The sequence below is a fragment of the Tamandua tetradactyla genome, chromosome 9 (assembly GCF_023851605.1).
Source record: "Tamandua tetradactyla isolate mTamTet1 chromosome 9, mTamTet1.pri, whole genome shotgun sequence".
Classification (NCBI taxonomy): domain Eukaryota; kingdom Metazoa; phylum Chordata; class Mammalia; order Pilosa; family Myrmecophagidae; genus Tamandua; species Tamandua tetradactyla.
The window spans coordinates 98,512,021-98,530,496 of NC_135335.1; the positions used below are offsets into that span (position 1 = coordinate 98,512,021).

General features: G+C 36.1%; 1 long non-coding RNA gene across 1 annotated transcript; it reads left to right on the top strand.

Annotated features, from left to right (window-relative positions):
- The first annotated feature begins 4,285 nt into the window (after window positions 1-4,285).
- Window positions 4,286-9,253, top strand: LOC143646223 (uncharacterized). Its single transcript, XR_013157396.1, has 3 exons — window positions 4,286-4,387; window positions 5,845-5,907; window positions 9,151-9,253. It is a non-coding gene; the product is annotated as an uncharacterized LOC143646223 (long non-coding RNA).
- Window positions 9,254-18,476: the final 9,223 nt, after the last annotated feature.

Below are 18,476 nucleotides of genomic sequence, written 5' to 3' on the forward strand. Positions count from 1 at the left end.
CACTTCAGACTACTTCTCCTAGAAACTCTCCTGAAACCAGTATTTCAGTCTTCATAATGGCGTCATGGCTCAGGAGCTGATTATAAGGATATGATAATTCAGGAAATTGAGGAACACATGCAGGCTACTCTCTCAGTAGGGATTCTTTCCAACAGAACAACTTGCACAGCTGGTCTGCTCAGCCCAAGTGCTGGCACAGCACCAGGTCCCACTTCAAAATCACTCCTCAGCATATCAGTGATTTCACATTCCAAATCTTTGCAAAATAGTCTCTTTGAAAAATTGGCCTTCTGGGGAATTGTTTCAATTTCGGTGGTGGAATATGGAAATGCCTTTCAAAGAATATACTGCATTGTATAGTTTCATGACATTAATTAGACATTAAGCTGTCTTTTTCAAGTAAATCTTTTTTGTTGCTGTTTTTGTTGCTGTTTGGCATGGGCAGGCACCAGGAATTGAATCCGGGTCTCCGACATGGCACGTGAGAATTCTGCCACCGAGCCATGTGGCACAACCTCAAGTAAATGGTTGTAATTCAAGACAATCCATCATCACAAGATTTCTTTTATTATATCAATTCTCATTTTTCAATATGGCCATAACAAAAATATTTTTTACCAATAACTGAAAAAAAATCATTAACTGTTAATGACTGCAAGGTTATTTTTGTACTTTTCTGGCTTCCATTAGCTTCAAATGAACTTTTATCATTACTTTTAGGCTGTGGTGTTGAATGTTTTGACAGAAGTCAACTCTTCCAATAGGAATTAAATCAAATAGATGAATTTTAAAGCAATATTTAATTCTGAAATTCTATGATTCAATGCTTAGTTGGCTAAATAATTCATCCAGTCATAACTATAAACTTCAAATTCCTCTCCACCAAACTAAGATAGAAGATACTGGCCTGGATTTCACAACCAGAACTTAAATAGAGGAACTATTTGATAGTGAAATCCCAAGAGGTAGGAGGAATCAAGGGGAAAAAAAACAAAGAAAACAAAACTTAGGTCAAGTAAACACAACCTAATCCATAAATCATTAAGATTTGGCAGTAAAGAGTAAGAATCCAAACTGGCTTTATTTCTAATGTTTCATAAATCAATATGTTAAAAATTTAACTCTTGGTCTCCTAAAGTATAAAAAGCTACTTTCGTTATTAGTACTTCAAGACCTTGAAATCTAGGGTTATTTACTTTTTCTCTCTTACCACTGTTAATGTTTTATGCCTACTAAGGCAGATAGCCATAGCAAAAGACAATTTCATTTTAAAATATGACTGTCTCTTTGTTAATGTCATCTGGTACAGTTTAATTTTATGCAATCTCTCTGATTCTCAGTTTCCGTAAATGGGTAGAGTAATACCTCAAAAGGTGTTTCATGAAAGTTAATGAAATAAGCATGTAAAGAGCTCGACAGGTGCCTGATAATAATGACTAGTATTTATTGAGCATAGAGTGTATTGTTTGGATTTACCCATTCCAACAGATGCTTGTGATGAATCCTGTCATATAAAACCAGCTTCCCTGATTTCAACTCAGTTCTGGTTGACATTTCCATTCACAATGCCACAGCCCCTATTAAGAGTGCCAGTGGTGCTTCTGCAGCCTGGGGGCTTTCTCTGAAGCCAAAGAAGACAGATCTGCCATGCACAGGCTTAGCCCAGAAGTGAGAGTAAGCTAACACCTCCTTGGTGGCAACTTCCAACCAGTGGGGAGCAGGAGCTGGTGGATAAATTTCCCAGCTTCTCCTTTCTCCAGTGGAACAATTCTGCATTGTTTTCTGTATCATTTCTCAGGAGGCCGTCATCATTAACTCATCCTTTCTTGGTGTTTCTCCCTTCCCTCTCTCACTCTCTTTATCCCTCAATTTGATTTCCTACAACCAAATTAAAAACTGCACCCAAGCCCTTGTCTTGGACTTTGTATTCCAAGGAATTCAACTTGTCAAGCATTTAATATGTGCCAGGCACTATGCTAAGTACTTTATATGATTAACTCATTTAATTATCACAATAAGCCTATGATATTACTACTATTATAAGTCCCGTTTTACATATGCAGAAACTCAAAATCAAGTAAGATGCCTAAAATCTTCCAACTAGAAAGTGACAGAGCTGGGATGCAAATCCAACGTATCTGGTTAGACAGGTCATGATTTTAAGTTACTATACCTTCTGTGCTAATGACTCAATATATGCCAAAATCATGTTGGTGCCTTTTCTAATAATTAAGATTTCTTGAGTGTCTAACAACACTCACTGAACCAGAAACTCTCATGGTGGAGGCTGAGATTTAGAATTTTTAACAAGCTTCCCATATGATGCTTAGATACAGTAAAGACTGAGGTCAACTATGTGATCTGTACCTATTTCGAAGGCTTGGAAAATGGTGTCAGCATCAACCAGAAGAGATAGCAAATTTGCCTGGTTACTATGAAATCCATTTAATTAAATGTAAGTCACCACTGTAAGTTTGCATAAAGGCACTACCCACTACTCAAACTTAAACCATACTATGTGGAGGGGGTTGGTGAGGCAGTGGCCTCATCCCACATTAAAGTGGCAAATTAGAACTTGTGTAGAAAGGAAATATTGTTACAATCCCAGGAGAAAAGAAGACAAGAAAAACTGTAAAAAACAGATACAGTAACTTAAGACAAATAGCAAGGGGTAACACCTGGAAAATACCTAAATGTAGATCCTAGCATTCCCAGATGATGTTCAATAATCACGATTAACTCTAATTAGGTTCTACAACAACCATGATTGCATCTTCAACTACTGGAATTGTTTTAGGAATCACTTTATACTGCATGGATTTGCCACCTTTCTTTTAAAGTAAGAATCAACGATTTGGTTTCTCTGGGTTCCATTAAGTGTCAAGGAGGTTATAGAGGCGTTGAAACCTAACCAGCGTCCTGCACCACCCTTGCTAAAGTTTCCATTCATTAAACTTGGCTTTAGACAAACATTAGCACATTTAATCCCGACAATAGTCAGGTGAAGTCAATAATATTATCTAGACTATACAGATGGAGGAATTTTAAGTAACTTGACCCAGTTTGCTGAGTAAATAAGCAATGGTAGAGCTAAAATTTGCTAGTTCTTTCTGACTTGCCTGTTACCGAAGCAAGCAGGTATTTTTTACTTGTCGTCTTGCCCCCTCAGCAGCATTTGACACTTAATCTTTCTTGAAGCACCTTCTTCCCTTGGCTCCTGTCTTACACACCCTGTGGTTTCCTGCTACCTCTCTGGCTACACCTTTTCGGGTTGTTTTGAACACTCATTCCCTTCTGTCCAAATATTAAATAACAGAGATCCTCAAAACTTCTTTTCAGGCTTTTTTTTTCCCATGCAGGAGACCCAGGTTCAATTCTTGGTCCACGCACTTCCCCAAAAACAAACAAACAAAAATTCAACAAATGGTGCTGCAATAATGAAATACCCACGTGGAAAAATAATGAAATGTGACCTCCCCATATAGTATTTTAAAAAAATAATAATGAATAATATATTAGTGGATTCAGTGAGAGCTCAGCATAAGAAGTATCACCAAGAGAAGGAGCAAAAGTAGTCAACTTCAGCAAATTTACCCCTCTGTATTTTTATTTTTATTACCTTGTGCATATATCATGTATCAATAGAAGTACTTTTCATACTGGGTTTGTTTAGAACTTTTATTCACTTTGATCTTCAGGAACTCTTACAAGAAAAAAATTCTCTTTAAGCTTATTTCAAACACAGACGTAGAGGAGGAAATGGCTGACACAGAGCTATGACGATGTTACCACAGTGCCACGGATTAAAATCTGTTAGTTGCAGTCAGATTAATCCAGGCCACCGTCACATCCTAATAACAATGACAACAAACTAATCACACAACCACAATCTTTTTATGTTACTAAGGAATAAAATGTATATACCAGAGTCAGTTGAAAATAAACTTCATGAGAGCAGGAACATTGTTTTTTTCACTTCTGTACTGGCAGCACTAAAATAGTTTATTTTACTATTAACATAAAGAAGGTGCTATAACACCTTCTTTATGTTACAAATAATTGACAATATGTCCTTTAATATCTTAAATGTATTAATAGACAGTATACCTACACAAATGATTTCCAAAATCAATATAATTTCCTAATTGTAAGGTAAATGAGAAAAAAAGCAAAAGTAATTACATGAAATCTATATTTTAATATGTAAATGATTGGGCCTGACTACCAGGATGACATAACACAACAGTCGCTTGCTGCTGGACACAGACTCACTGTGACTGCAACATCATAAATGCAAATGGATTCACTTTATCATCAGGGGAACTAAAACCCCATGAGCAGTACCACCGTTGGTGACATGATTCTCCAAAATGTGAAAAACTTCTTGGTGAGGACTGAAACCAAATGAAAGAAAATCTTTCCTTTTCCTCCATAGTTGCATTCCTAAAAAAATTAATGTATATTAAGTAATGTAAAAGTACATTCTAGGTAAATAGGAGTATGATTCTGGACTTAGATAGCACATAGTATATAAAATAAGTGACTGTTGTGTGTGTGCATGTGTTTGAATTTTATTCTCTGGAATACCTAGCAGGATATTCAAGACTTGTGATTAAGGAAAATGTTTCTTTGTGAGAGACTGTCTTAGTTTGGCAACCTCCAATGAGACCAGGCAAGATCAGAGTGCAGGAAATGAAACCAAATGGGGGTCCTCAAGAAGCACAAGAGAGAAAGTGGGGGAAAGAGCCAGGAGAGGCAGAAAAGAGAATCAATGGTGAGTTAATCTGTGGGTCATCACTGTGGATAATTGGACCTGGTCCTACCGGGTAACCCCTAAGAAAGCACGTGGAAGTGTCTTACCTGAGGATAGGAAAGCTAGAGCAATTGTCCATGGATTCCCATAACCCATGGGCCTTTAACTACTCCCCACTTCCGGCTGCCCGTGCTTGTGGTTGACAAACAACCTGTGACGCTGGAGAAAACATTCAGCCAGAGAAGAAAAGGCACGCAGGGGTTCGAGGTGGAAAATGTCGACTCACATGGGGAAGAAGGGAGGGTTACATGAGGCAGGGTTTCGGCAGTGTCCTCCACAGAGAATACATGCATTGCAGGATGCGCAGTGTTGGTCCCACGTGCTAAGTGACGGGGTACTGCCAAGTCATTGTGACCTCAAGGAAGGGCCCCACAAATTTTCAAAGTACATCCAGGATATCATCTCCTCAAATACTCATACACATGTTTAATAACATTTATTGGAAGAGTTAGTTAGTGACTGCAAACAAGGGTAGTTTCTCTCGATAATCTTCTTTTAAATTCTGCTGATATATATAAGTTTAGTGAGTGAAATTAATTCACATTTTTATTAAAGAAAATTTGAGGGAGTTTTTTTTTTAAAGGAAGTAATTGCATGAATTTAGTGTCTACAACTCTCCCACAGGTTTAGATTATTAAACAATAGGCTAAAAGTATTCCTTGGTAATTTCAGATCTTGGAAAAGAAAACCCTATCTTTACCTGGGTTGCTAAACGAAATAATCACGGACTAGTCTGTTATTTCTTTTTTTAAATCAGTTTAAATTGTGCCCAAAAAACTAATTTCAGAGGTAAAGTGGTGAGTTGCACAGTGATTTTTCTTTTAATACATTAAGCATGTACTGGAACTTTTTTAAAAACATAATTTAAAAAAAAAAAACATAAAAATTGTGACCTTCCAGGTACACATAGCCAAGTATGGCCATTCATGGTATTGGTTCATTTGAAAATACAGAATAAGCCCAGGCACTCTATAATGTGATTAGTCCATTAATTGAAGCTCCAGTGCACATTAATTAATGTGTCTTTCCAGCCTGTTTTCACAGAGGAAGAAATGTTTTCTGGCTTCCCTGAACGACATAGTTTCTGCTGCTGGGTAAGGAAATAAGATGGGTTGAAGCCAATGAGTTTATGTTCTTTCAAAACACCCCTTTGGAGTAAACAGATTTTGGTAGCACGTTTCCATGAGACAAATAGGTCCTTTGAGCTTAGAACTGTGCTTTCTTTAGCTGGGTGTTACCGCTACCACCTGAACTCAGAGGTATCTATAAGCCACAGCCACTGTGGCAGATTTCCAGTTGTGACTAATCTTTACTTGCTGGAACTTTAAACAGTTACAAATGTGCCATATACGGATGTTCTAATTATGATAATCTTGGTGCCCTGACATTCAGTCAAAGAAGGCATTCTATATTCACAAGCAGCACACATGGTGTCAGAGCAACATGCCCTTTCGTGGCTACTTTCTTAATAGCACACTTGCTTCTGTCACAGACTCAGTGTCCTGTGCCCAGGCGGGCTCACTAATCTTACTGGTCCTACAATTATTTTGTCACTGTGATGGGTGAAGGGTGATCTACAAAAAGGCAGGATTTTTTCTTCTTTTTTTATTCTTTTTCGTACTGATGGTCCTATCTGGCAGAATCTACAATACCAGAGGCAGATACTCTAAATTTTTATGTATATTGTGCCAAATTTCAGGAGGAAAATTGCAGAGGAAGTACAAGCAAATTAGAGGACATTATATATAGCAACTCGTTTTTTTATTATTATTATTATACCTACTTTTCTAAAATGAAGACAGAAAGAGAGCAAGGGGTAATTAATAACATTTTAAATGTGCTATTTTAGGAAACTAACAAGGCTAATATTTGTCCATTGTATTAAGAAAATGCCATTTGTAACAAATATCAACATCCAGCCATATTATTTAAGATGACACAGAAAGGAATCCCTTGTCTTTGAAGTTTTCTTAAAGCTCCTAAATAGACTTTCTATGCATAAAATATCTATAATTTGTAATGTCTTTTAGTGTAAAATCATTACTCTGAAAGACATAGACTAACTTCAAAAGTATTTTTCTTTTCAGTATAAGAAATCAGTCATTAAGGTACATAATAAAATTAATCTGGAACTATGCTAATCCCCTACTTATTCAACTGTACTAGAGATTTAATATTGATATTGCTGGGAGCTGAACAGCAGCCAAACTAATTCCACGAAAGTGCTCTATCTGCATATTAACTACTGAAAATGCACAGAGATACAATCCTATTTATTCTAGCCAGCAGCAGCTGATGTGATTTAGTTTTGCAATCTATTCTGCTTTTGCAGTGTGTTGCTATGTCTGCCTCCCCACTTACCTGGCAATCGATGCTCCTTTCAGTCAAATTTTGGTCATCCTACATTAAAAACTAAGCAAACATAAATATTTTTACAAATGAGAATTCATTTCATTTTCCTGGTTTATATATTTCTTTTATTTCAACATTCAATGCAATGCTCAGTGAATTACAAAATTCCTTGAAAAAACAAATAAATAAATAAGCTGTCTCCTTTATCCAAGCAAGTATGACTAGATCACTTTTATGACATAGAGTCACCAGCAGTCATCCTGAAAAGAAAAGCACAAATTTGAAATTACAGTCTGCAATTAAATTTGACAAGACATCCAATTTTAATCAGCGGGAAATAGAAGATAAAATATTTTTCTATTTTCATAACTTCTGAGTTTGGTTATAATATACTATGGAAGGTAACTTGGATTTCTGTGTGATAGTAATTTCCAGAAATGATCTTAAAAAGCCTGAATTTCTCTTTGAAAATATCCAGATTATTCATCATAAATTCGATAGCAGTTTTTTTTTTCTTTTAAAATAATTTCTTTTACAAAAGAAGCCATAAGAACATTACCTTAATTAAGTGATTCTCAATTGGGGCTTAAAAGAAAAGATGAAAGGATGCCCAGAATGAAAAATAATATTCTCTAGGGAAATTGGGGCATGCTGAGGCATTCCTAATATTATAATGTCATTTTTAAAAATCTATTGTTTCCACATTACTAAGCAGGTAAAGAAAAGCTTGACACAGTCTTGGACAAAGGGGATACAGGAGAAAATTTCTAGAAGACACAGACCCAGGGAGTAAAGTAAAATCCTCTGAGACAGGAAGATTCATGAAACTTTATGCTTATCAAAAGAATTCACTTTTAAATGGTCATGAAAGCTTGCTTTCAATCATGTGTTTCAGTGGTGCCTATAAAAAGGAATTCAATTTATGAGGATTACTAGGCATTTTTTAAGCATTGCATATAGTTATTGAATAAGTGAGTGACAACAGTGTGTTGGAAACTCCTGGAGTTACCAAGGAAGAAACTCCCCCACTTATCTGTCTCTTCTAAGTCCCATTTTCTCAGATGCAGGAATGTTATCATAATACTTTTTAGCCACAGATATATGTTCCCTGATTTTTTTATTTCTTTTTTTTTCCCTCCAAACAATAACTAGGGGAAGGAGCTGCCCTGGATAAGCACTATGGAAAAAGTTAAGCAGCCTCCTCGCTACACTTTTTCCATCATTAAACCCCTATCAGCCCTTTCACACTGCAGGCACACTGCCTACCAATCAACACATTCCTTTTCCATCGAAGAGAAGAAATCTTGCAAACATGAAGTTGTATCTCCAGTTCACATAACCACATGTAGGGCATTTAGGGCTTCTCTTTCTAGATTTATACTACTACTTCCTGATTAGAAAAATAAAAATCAACTTAATTGGACTGACTCTAAATGAAGAAGCTTCTAGAAACATGAACAATTCTTTTCTCCCACAATTTACAGTGCAGCCTGGGGGCTCGCCAGCCATTCTCTTTGGCAAATTTATATTTCCTCAAGATATATCAAGGTACATTTAGATTTGTTCATTATTATAATCAATCACAAAGAATATTTCTTTATGAAATAATACTTATTTCCAAGAGTGGGTAAATTAATAGAAGTAGGTTATAAAATGCAAATAATAATAATCATGAGTGACTACTAACTAGCAAAGCTATAGTAAAACAAGACAACCTGAATATTACTGAAGTCTGGGGATCCAGAAACTCATCTTTAAGGTGGCTGAACTGTACTTAGAATGTCCTCACAATGAAGAATATAGGCAATTTCATTTCCATATTGTTTTTTTCTCTTCATCTAGTCACTGTACAATGCATATGTATCAATGTGACTGGGTTACAGCTCTTCCAGGCTTGTACATCAGTTTACTATAATTACATTGTACTATAAATGACTGCAAAAGATTTTGCATGAGTCAATCGGTGACCTTGATTTATTTTCCAGGTCATGAAGATCCGTCTTTGAACCTCATCAAAAATTCCAACTTAATAGCAGATGTCAGCCTTTAATATGCCTCTGGTTGTCAAAATCAGATTTTTCAGAAAACAATTTTAGAAATAATAAAGCAAATTTAATAAAATTATTTTTCCATCTTTATTTTGCAGCTCTTCATAGAAAAAGAAAATGCAATTCATATAGCACAAAATAGAGGAAAGAGGGAAAATGTTTAGCAATTACTTGTATCTATTCTATTTGTCTTTGAAAGCAACAGACTCAAAGAGAAAGGTCTTTTATGATTTCTAAGAGACTGGGTAAAGTTTCCATATTCCTAGTTACCTTTCTGAAACTGGCACAGCACTAAAAATTGCATCTATTCAAGAATGTTACAACCCCTCTTAGTGTCTGAGCAAGCCTTTCAAATGTTATTACATTTAAAGTTCTGTAGTACATTCAAGTCCTGTCACATTAGAGAAATTCTAGACCGCTGGCCACCCTTTCGGTAAAAGCATGTGATCGAATTTAAGTCCAGGTTGGCTGTGTCAACATTCCCGTGTCAAAGCAAATTTGGAGCTGATGAAAACAAGCCTAGGCTTGCTTATCAATCTGAGATAAATAAATGTTCCAGTTGGGCACACACGTTTTAGATAAGAATGTGATAGAGCCCACTTTCCAAAACACATTCACCCAAGCATATTTAACTTGTAGTTATCTAGGGCAGCTCTCTGTGATGGGCTGTAGTGAGACAAAGACATGTAGTGGAGGCTGCAAGGTTGAGGGGTAGGGAATCAGTGAACCTAAAATGGCAGCTATGTCCATTGAAGCTGGGTAATTGTATTTGTCCATTTAGAAGAGACCTCTTCAGCTCCAGGCACCAACCTCTTTGAAACCATAGAGAGCTAAACTCGTAGAATCAGTATGACCTCTTTTTTACCAGCTGACTCGAGGATTATGATGCCTCTCTTACATGCTTGGAATGGGTAACCAATGGGGGAATTTTCTTCCAGCCACTGTTTTATCTCCAATTCATTCTGGCATCCTCTTCCCCAGGACTCTGTTTCAAGGCAGAAGACCAATTTATAACATTGGGAATTTCAAGAAAAGCTCCTTCTGCTCAGGATGTTAATTGGCCAGAAGAAAATGATAAAGAATTTGACACTGGATATAGTCATCAGTGTGTTGGTAAATGTTTAATAAACTCTCCAAGGGGGAAAAGAGCCCTGATAATTTTCATGGTGTGGCTGATTTCAAGCTACCAACTTGATGATGTTCTTAGTAGCTGAAAAGATATGCCCACAATTGGCTCTCTCAAGCCAACTGCAGCGTAACTCTGGGTCTAGCTCCTAAAGTCCTGGAAACTCTTCAACTTCAACCCAGAGATTTCTTCTCTCTTAACATCAAAATCTTGTTGGATCTTATATAAGGAAAAGTAACAAAAATAAATTTATTTAAAGTTCTATAAAAAGTTGTCAATAGAACATGTCAAAGAAAAAGCTTGAAAGGTCCCCACTAGTCAAATATAGAACATTTTTATGATTAAAAGAAGTGCTAACTAGCATGAGTTATCAACCATTGAATAAAATAGAAAGCAATTAGTGCACACTAAAATAAATGGGCAGAAGGGAAACATCTTCCTTACATTAAAATGCCAGCTAATAAATGTACAGGCTATGATGGAATTAGAAAATCACCATTGTGCAGTAATCATATTAATTGATTAAGGTAGAAATGAAAAACAAATGATGCTAAAAATATTGGGTGAATTTTTTAGGAAGAATAAGATATTTACATGGTTTCAAAATATTTTCTCACACACAACTCATTAACTACCTGGCCAAAATTACCCACTTTAAAGTGAAGAAACTCAAAGAATACCTCCTTAAAGGAAATATCAAAAGTTAATATTACCAATGATATGGGGGTAAAAAAAAGATGTACATCTGGATGTGAACTTTACATAGATACAATATGACTTCAGTGAAAATCTTGCAAAAATTGCATAAATTCAATCTAATTGCAAGTAAATATCAGGCAAAATACGAGGTAAAGCCATCAGTTATTCTATAACCAGCATATACTCTAAAGTATGTCAAAGGAACACGAATGAGAAAATAAAAGAGAATGAAACTATTCCAGATTAAAGGAAAACTTAAAAGAGAGTTGACAACTTAGTGGCTGCAAGGGTTGTTCAGTGGTAGAATTCTAGCCTGCTTTGAAGGAGACCTGAGTTCAATTCCTGGCCCATGCATTTCCCTCCCCTACCTCCAAAAAAAAAAAGCAAAAAATGGTGCTGCAATAAGGGATAGTCACATGGAAAAATAATGAAATGTGACCCCCACTATACAGCATACAAAAAAGAGTTTGTAACTGAGGGCAATAAGCGATCCTAGTCTGGATAAAAGAGCTACAAAGGACATTACTGGGATAGTTTGTGATATTTGAATATTGACTGTGAATTAGATAAGATACCATAATCAAGTTTCTTTATTTTGATGATTGTATTCAAGTTATATAAGAAGATGTCTTTGCTCTTAGAAGATCCACACCGATGTATTTAAGAACAGAAGGGTGTCATCTATTCAGCTTGTGGCCTCTCTTGCATACATGTGCTTTGATATATAGATATACGCCTGAATACCATCCTCTCATATAGGTCTGAGATATATTTCATATATGAGATGTATGGGGAAGTGATTTATGTGTATATTTAGGAAATGTATAGAGAGAGAAAGAGAGGCAGACAGAGGAAGAATTATATATAAGGAGAGAGAGTGAGGGTAGGGAAAAATGATATATTTAGCAAATGGTTAATATCTGATGAATCTGTGTGAAGAGTAGACCTATTTCTGCAAGGTTTTGGTTAGTTTGATGTTAACCCAAAATAAAAGTGCACTAAAAAGGCAGCAATTGAGCATATTCACTTATCCATTTGGTATGTCTTATATGTTCACAGGAAACTACTCACTACAGGTACAGGAACCATGAGAGCACACCATCCCTACCTTTAAACATAAAACATACCAGGAAAGTGCAAAATATGATTTCATAAATAAAATAATAAAGCAATGCAAAATAAGAAGCAAAACAAAAGGGCAGCAGACACAGTGTGAAAGCGTTGAGGAGGGCGGACTAGGTACGCTTCCCAGATTACTTGTTTGGGCCAAGTTTCGAAGGTTGAATGGGGAAAGCCAGGTACGGGGAATAGGATGTGCACAGACTCAAAGGTATTGGGCATGTTGTAGAGTGATGAGAGTAAGGACAGAGTAGTCATTAATGTTGAGGAATTGGAATCAGGCAGTCCTTTATTTGAATCCCTTTTCTTCCATTTACTAGCTACAGATTGCTGTTAATTGCCTTGACTAGTATTAATTTGTTATTCACAGGGTTGTTTTAAGGACTAAATGACATACTGCAAGTAAAGTACATGACATAATGCAACCTTCCAAGACATTTTAGCTGCTACTACTGCTGCTCTAATTATTTCTGTACTTCAGGCAGTTAGACTGGGATCCGTGGGGGAGAGACCAGAAGTATAGCCCTGTCTCAGCTGCAAAGAGCATTTTAAAACTACATAAAGGAGAGCCCTAACCAGCAATCATAATAGCAGAAAATTTCAGTAGTAATGTATGTGTCCATTTATATATTTATAATACAATGCTGTTTTGAAAAAAAGTGTTTAGAATTATTCACTTTTTTCCCCCTAGGTCAGCTACTGAACTGTGATGGTTGTATGAGGTGTAGTTTTTATTTGCTTGCATGTTTGCTTGCTTTTTTTGGCTTAGTTTGGTTTTCCTTGAGCAGATTGATGTATTATTGGCAGAATAGTTCCATTTCCTTCCTGACTTTTGCTACATAAACCTGAGTCATGGTGACTTTTCCCTGGTCATGGTCAGAGCCTGTACATGGACACAACTTTGCAGAGAAAAAAGAGACAAGAACACAAAATTTAAGGCTATATAAGTGGTGATTGGGAAACAACAAAGTCTCTACCCCTCTTCTTTTTGTGAATGATTTGCTGACTCTCACTTTAAAGCAGCCTAATCAATCTTTACTCCAGCCTGCAGGAGAGCTGCAGTGAATGTTGGAGGGAATATATCTTCGTCGTCAAGACCTTGGGCTCCAAAGTCAGATTAGATTTAAACTCTGACTCTGCTTCTTGCCAGTATACTGACCTAGGACAATTTATTTTGTGTTATACCCAGAACCCAGATTTCCCATAGGTAGCAATAGGCAGCTACCTCTCATTCTTGTGGAAAAAGAACTGAAAATAAGCATATAAAGTTCTTATGTACATAAAATGACGATTATGCTGCCAATGATGGCAACGGTGGTGGCAGCTTTCAGGTTACAAATTCACTCATTATGTAGACAAGCATATTTTTTTCAGGCAGTGTGCTGGGCACTTGGAACTGAAAAATCCGTAAGGTGCTCTTTCTACTTCATGAAAATAAATTTTAATGGGAGAAACCAAAGGTAAACCAAATTCTATGGTTTCATATAGCCATAACCATGCATAAGGTATGACAGAAGCAAACAGAATTGTGTACATGAGACTGAACATTTAGAGCAATTTTGCTGGGGTAGGACATAATATATGAAGTCATTTTGGACTCAAAACTGAGGAGTTAAATTTTTGAAGAGGAGTAGGAAATTCTAGATAATGTAAAGACACAGATAAATAAAACAGTACAATTAAAACAGCATGACAAAATCATGAGTCAAGAGGGAATAGCTAAAAAGAAGGTTGATGGGTCTGTAGCTGAGGCAAGCTTTAACATGTAGGAAAAAAGAAATCCATCATATTATCCTTTGAGGAGAAGATAATGGCAGATGTGTTCATCTGTTCTGAGGAAAGTCTGGGTTTACCAAATATGGCTGTTTTGAGCTTAGTAACCCCTTGGAAAAAAGACTAGTCTCTTAGATTGCTAAAACTTTAAGATAGGATAGGTCAGTTTCCTAAATGGCTGTCAGCATCACAACTATATTATACCATCTGGGGCTTTAAAAATACATTTTCTGTTCTGCAACCAATTGTGGTGCTGTGTTTTGAAATTTATTGTTTATATATATATATATATATATATATATATATATATATATATTATTTTTCACAAAAAAAGAAAGAAGAAAAGTTGATTGTGCTGGTAAAAAATATTTAAGCCTTCTAGCCTCCTATATTCTAGAGCAGTTGGAAGGAAAAATCTAAGAGGATTGAATGGTAGCCCATGACAAACTCTGGGATCTGTCCTGTGACTACTTGTTGAAGAGTGCTTTGAAAACTATTGCTTCTTTATTTCTTTTCTTTGTATATATGTTATACTATATAATAAAAAAGTTGAAAAAACACATTTTCCTGGGCACCGCTGCTAGACATTTGAAACTGTTGATCAGCAACTAGTTCCATCCCCCTAACCCATATTATTGACAGTCCCTTCCAACATGAAAAAGTAGAGTGGGCATAGTCCAAATACAGATAGAAAAGATCAAAGAAGGTGGAGTTATAACAGGGAAGAAAGGATTTAACAAGTAAGAATATGACTGTTGAACTATTACACTGATATTTCTTTTTAGTCTCCAGTGTCTTGGAGCAGCTAGAAGGAAAAACCTAAAATTATGGAACTGTAACCCATACCAAACTCTGTACTATAACTAATTTTTGCAGTGTGCTTTAAGATTTATTGTTTTTTAATATATATATATATATGTTATTTTTCACAATAAGAAAATATATTTTCCTGGGTTCCACTGCTAGACATTTAAGATTATTGATCTAGGAGCAGAAGACCTGAGGATTCCCCTTTTTGTTTTGATCCACACCATCCCATGTGATTCTGATAGACTATTAATTTAAAACCCACTAAACAGTCACCCTTTTTACTTTGTGAGGAAACTGACCCTAAGAAGTTTGAAACTCTCATCTTAAAAATAATAATCTAGGGGTACACTGATGGTTCAGCGGTAGAATGCTCACCTTTCATGCAGAAGACCCAGGTTCGATTCCAGGACCATGTACCCCCCCCAAAAAAAAATCATAATCTTGGTAGGTGACAAAATTAGGACTAGAATCTGGTCTTCTATCTCCCAATACAGAACTTTTCCCACTGGACTTTGGGAATCCTGTAAGGTAATACTACCTTTTCCACTGACTTTTTATTATGCCAATCATAACCATTAGAATCGTTCTTTGAATTATTGCACAGTTTCCAGATAAGGAACTATAAGCCAAGAGTCTATGAGTTGCCTTTAGCCACCAAGCTGGTTGATTTATTTGGGGTATAGTTTTTTTTTTTAAGTTTTGTAATGCCTTTACAACTGGGCATGCATTCTCCAGTTACCCAAAAGCTCCTTCACAGAAACTTATCTTACCCTCTGATATTTTCATTAATGGAGATTTCCAGTTCAGCCCTTGTAAGTATTTGAGGTGTAGATTCAGGCCCTTTAGAGACATTAAATTGCAGATAACATTATCAAGAAGTAGCACCTTTTGAGCACACTAACACGGATTAATTGATTTTCCTTATTCTTCTTTAACTAAAAAAGGCACGCTGCAAAAGAATCTGCACAGTAAAAATGAAACAAATAAATTTCAGTATACCCTTTAAAGTCGAGCCAAATTTCTCCATTTACCCCACCCCCACCCCACTCTTCATCATTGTTTGTAGCCAAATATCTTTCTCTCTCTAGCCATTGCTCAATGGCTGGACAACTAACTCAAGGAGCTACCTTAAGCCCATCAGATTCTCTCTCCCAGAATATTATAATTGGTACCCTTAGAGATTGAGTCAATCAAATGCCAGTACCACATTTATAAAGTGAGTAGCCTTAAGTACAGAGGTCATTTTGGGGGGCAAGTCAAAATGAGCCATCCCCTAGAAATAAGCAGAAGATACTCTGAAAATAAAGAAAAAAAGAGGCATGGAGAACAGAGATGTATAAGTTTGGAAACTCAGAGAAAACCAGATGGAAAAAATAATTGCTTTTATTATAGATGGCATCGTAGGTCACTTTCCAGTCCATATAAATATGACTAAAATTTCTTCTCTTGTCTTTGGACAAATGGCCGTTCTCATTTGCTTAGATTAGTTGTGGGTTTCAATTTCTTATGCCAAGTGGTCCTTGATGAAGAGAGCCACCTTGGAATAAACTTTAATCTGAGGGAAAGATAAGGATAGCACAGAGTACACTGATATGGAAGTCACTCCAGTGCATGTGTATCCATAAATATTTGGGTCATGAAAAGGATATGATAGCAATGGATTTTGGAGGAGGAAAAGCGAATAGGGAAAGCCAAATGGCAAGTCATTCTCATGGAAAGGAAAAAAAAAATGGGGAAAAGGAGAGTAGGTTATGAAGTGACTATACCAAAGACAAATTTTGCCTACTTTATAATTCTATCAAATGTTGTCCTTGAGCTTGTGAAATACCTTTTCAAAACCATCAGCAGATTTAAGGCTGTGTTTCTATTTGCTAAAGCCACTGGAATGCAATATACCAGAAATGGGTTGGCCTCTTCAATGGGCATTTATTAGGTTACAAATTTACAGATCTAAGCCCATGGTGATGTCCAAATTAAGACATCAGGAGGAAGATACCTTCTCAGAGGAAAGGCTACTGGCATCCAGAGGTCCTCTGTCACATGGGGAAGCACATGGCGACATCTATTGGTCCTTCTGTCCAGGGTTGGTTTCAGTGCCTCTCTTTTTCCTCCAGAGGCTTTTCTCTGGATTTCAACTCTCAGCTTCCTTGCACTCTCTGAGTTTCACCTGTCTTTGATCCTCTCATAAAGGACCCCAGCCAAGGGATTAAAACCTGTTTTGAATGGGCTCTGGGTCACATCTCCATGGAAGCAAACTATTCAAAAGGCCCCACCCCACACCCCACACTGAGTCTGCCCCCACAGGGATGGGTTAACAGAACATGGCCTTTTATGGGCCACATAGCAACAGCTTCAAACTAGTACATGCTGTTTGGGCTATTTCCATATACTCAGTCAATTACCAGGAGTCTAACTAAATTAGACCACTGAAAAGACTGTATTTACTTATTTATCTATTCATTTCTATTACAAAAAAAAATAGTTGCATTCTTGACATTTCCACTATAATATGCTTTAAAGTATAATCTGAATCATAAACAAACATCTGGAAATGTTGATGTCTATGTGACCCTGAGTCTCTCTGGAACCATTGTAGGCCTCCACATGACAAATGTAGACTGTGAACCTTCTGATTCTTTCTAGCTCATTCTCAGATCACGGGTTCTTGGATGCATTGAAAGACAACTGAGATAATAGTGGAGTGATTACACAGGTTTGTAGTTCTGAGTCTGAGAAAATATCCAGCTATTTATACTTTTACTCAAGGCCTTCACTCTTTCCTAGCACAAAAACAGGAAAATGAAGGACCTCGTTCATTTACTTCTTTTTTCAAGCTCAGTTCCCTTTCTTAAATCTAGAATTGAGGCAGTGGTTAAGGCAAAAAAGATTCCTTCAAGCACATTCTCAGGTTCCTTAGCCCTATTACATAAAAACATTTAATATATGTTAATCTTATCCATGTGACAATGAATGAAGACTTGTCTATGATACAGCTATTGGACTTTTTATTATTTGGCTATGATCTAATAATAAGTTCATCATTATTATCAATCTTGGGCTAGGGAATTTTTATTTCTGGTCAGAGAAAGAATGACATTGATTTGCCTCTTTATGCTTGAAAAATGAAACTTTTTATTTGAAATTTTGTTATAACTATAAGTAAAAAATTATCTTTTACTCTGAAACTAATAGTTTCTTTGAAACTATGGACATCAAGAAGATGAATTTAGTTTTAATTTCATAAAATCCTTTAAAAATCCTTTAAAAAATCTAATGTTAAAATCCAGGGGAATTCATTATTGCCATTACAATGCTTGCTACAAATAAATACTTACTTATTGTTTCTTTAAATTGAAGGTATAGTTAATAATACTAAAGAGAAAATAAGTTATATATAGCAGCTTTTATAAACAATAGTAGATTTTAATATTGCAAGGTATAATTTAAGAGTGGTTAAAAAAAAAACTACCAGTGACATTGAAAGCAATAGTTTATAAATTGATTTTAATCTAGTAAAGCAAAAATGCCCCATAACAAGATTGCCTAGTACTTGCACACACAAGAATTGTCATCTGAAAGTATTTGGGAAAACCTATTTTTTATGCCTGAACCTAAGTTGAATGCATAATTTAGTACTTATTTTCAGAACAAACAGCCTGGAAAAATTTCATGCACAATTGATGATAATTTGAGCGTACAATCTATGGCTGGAGCTCATTAACATATTCATTCTGTC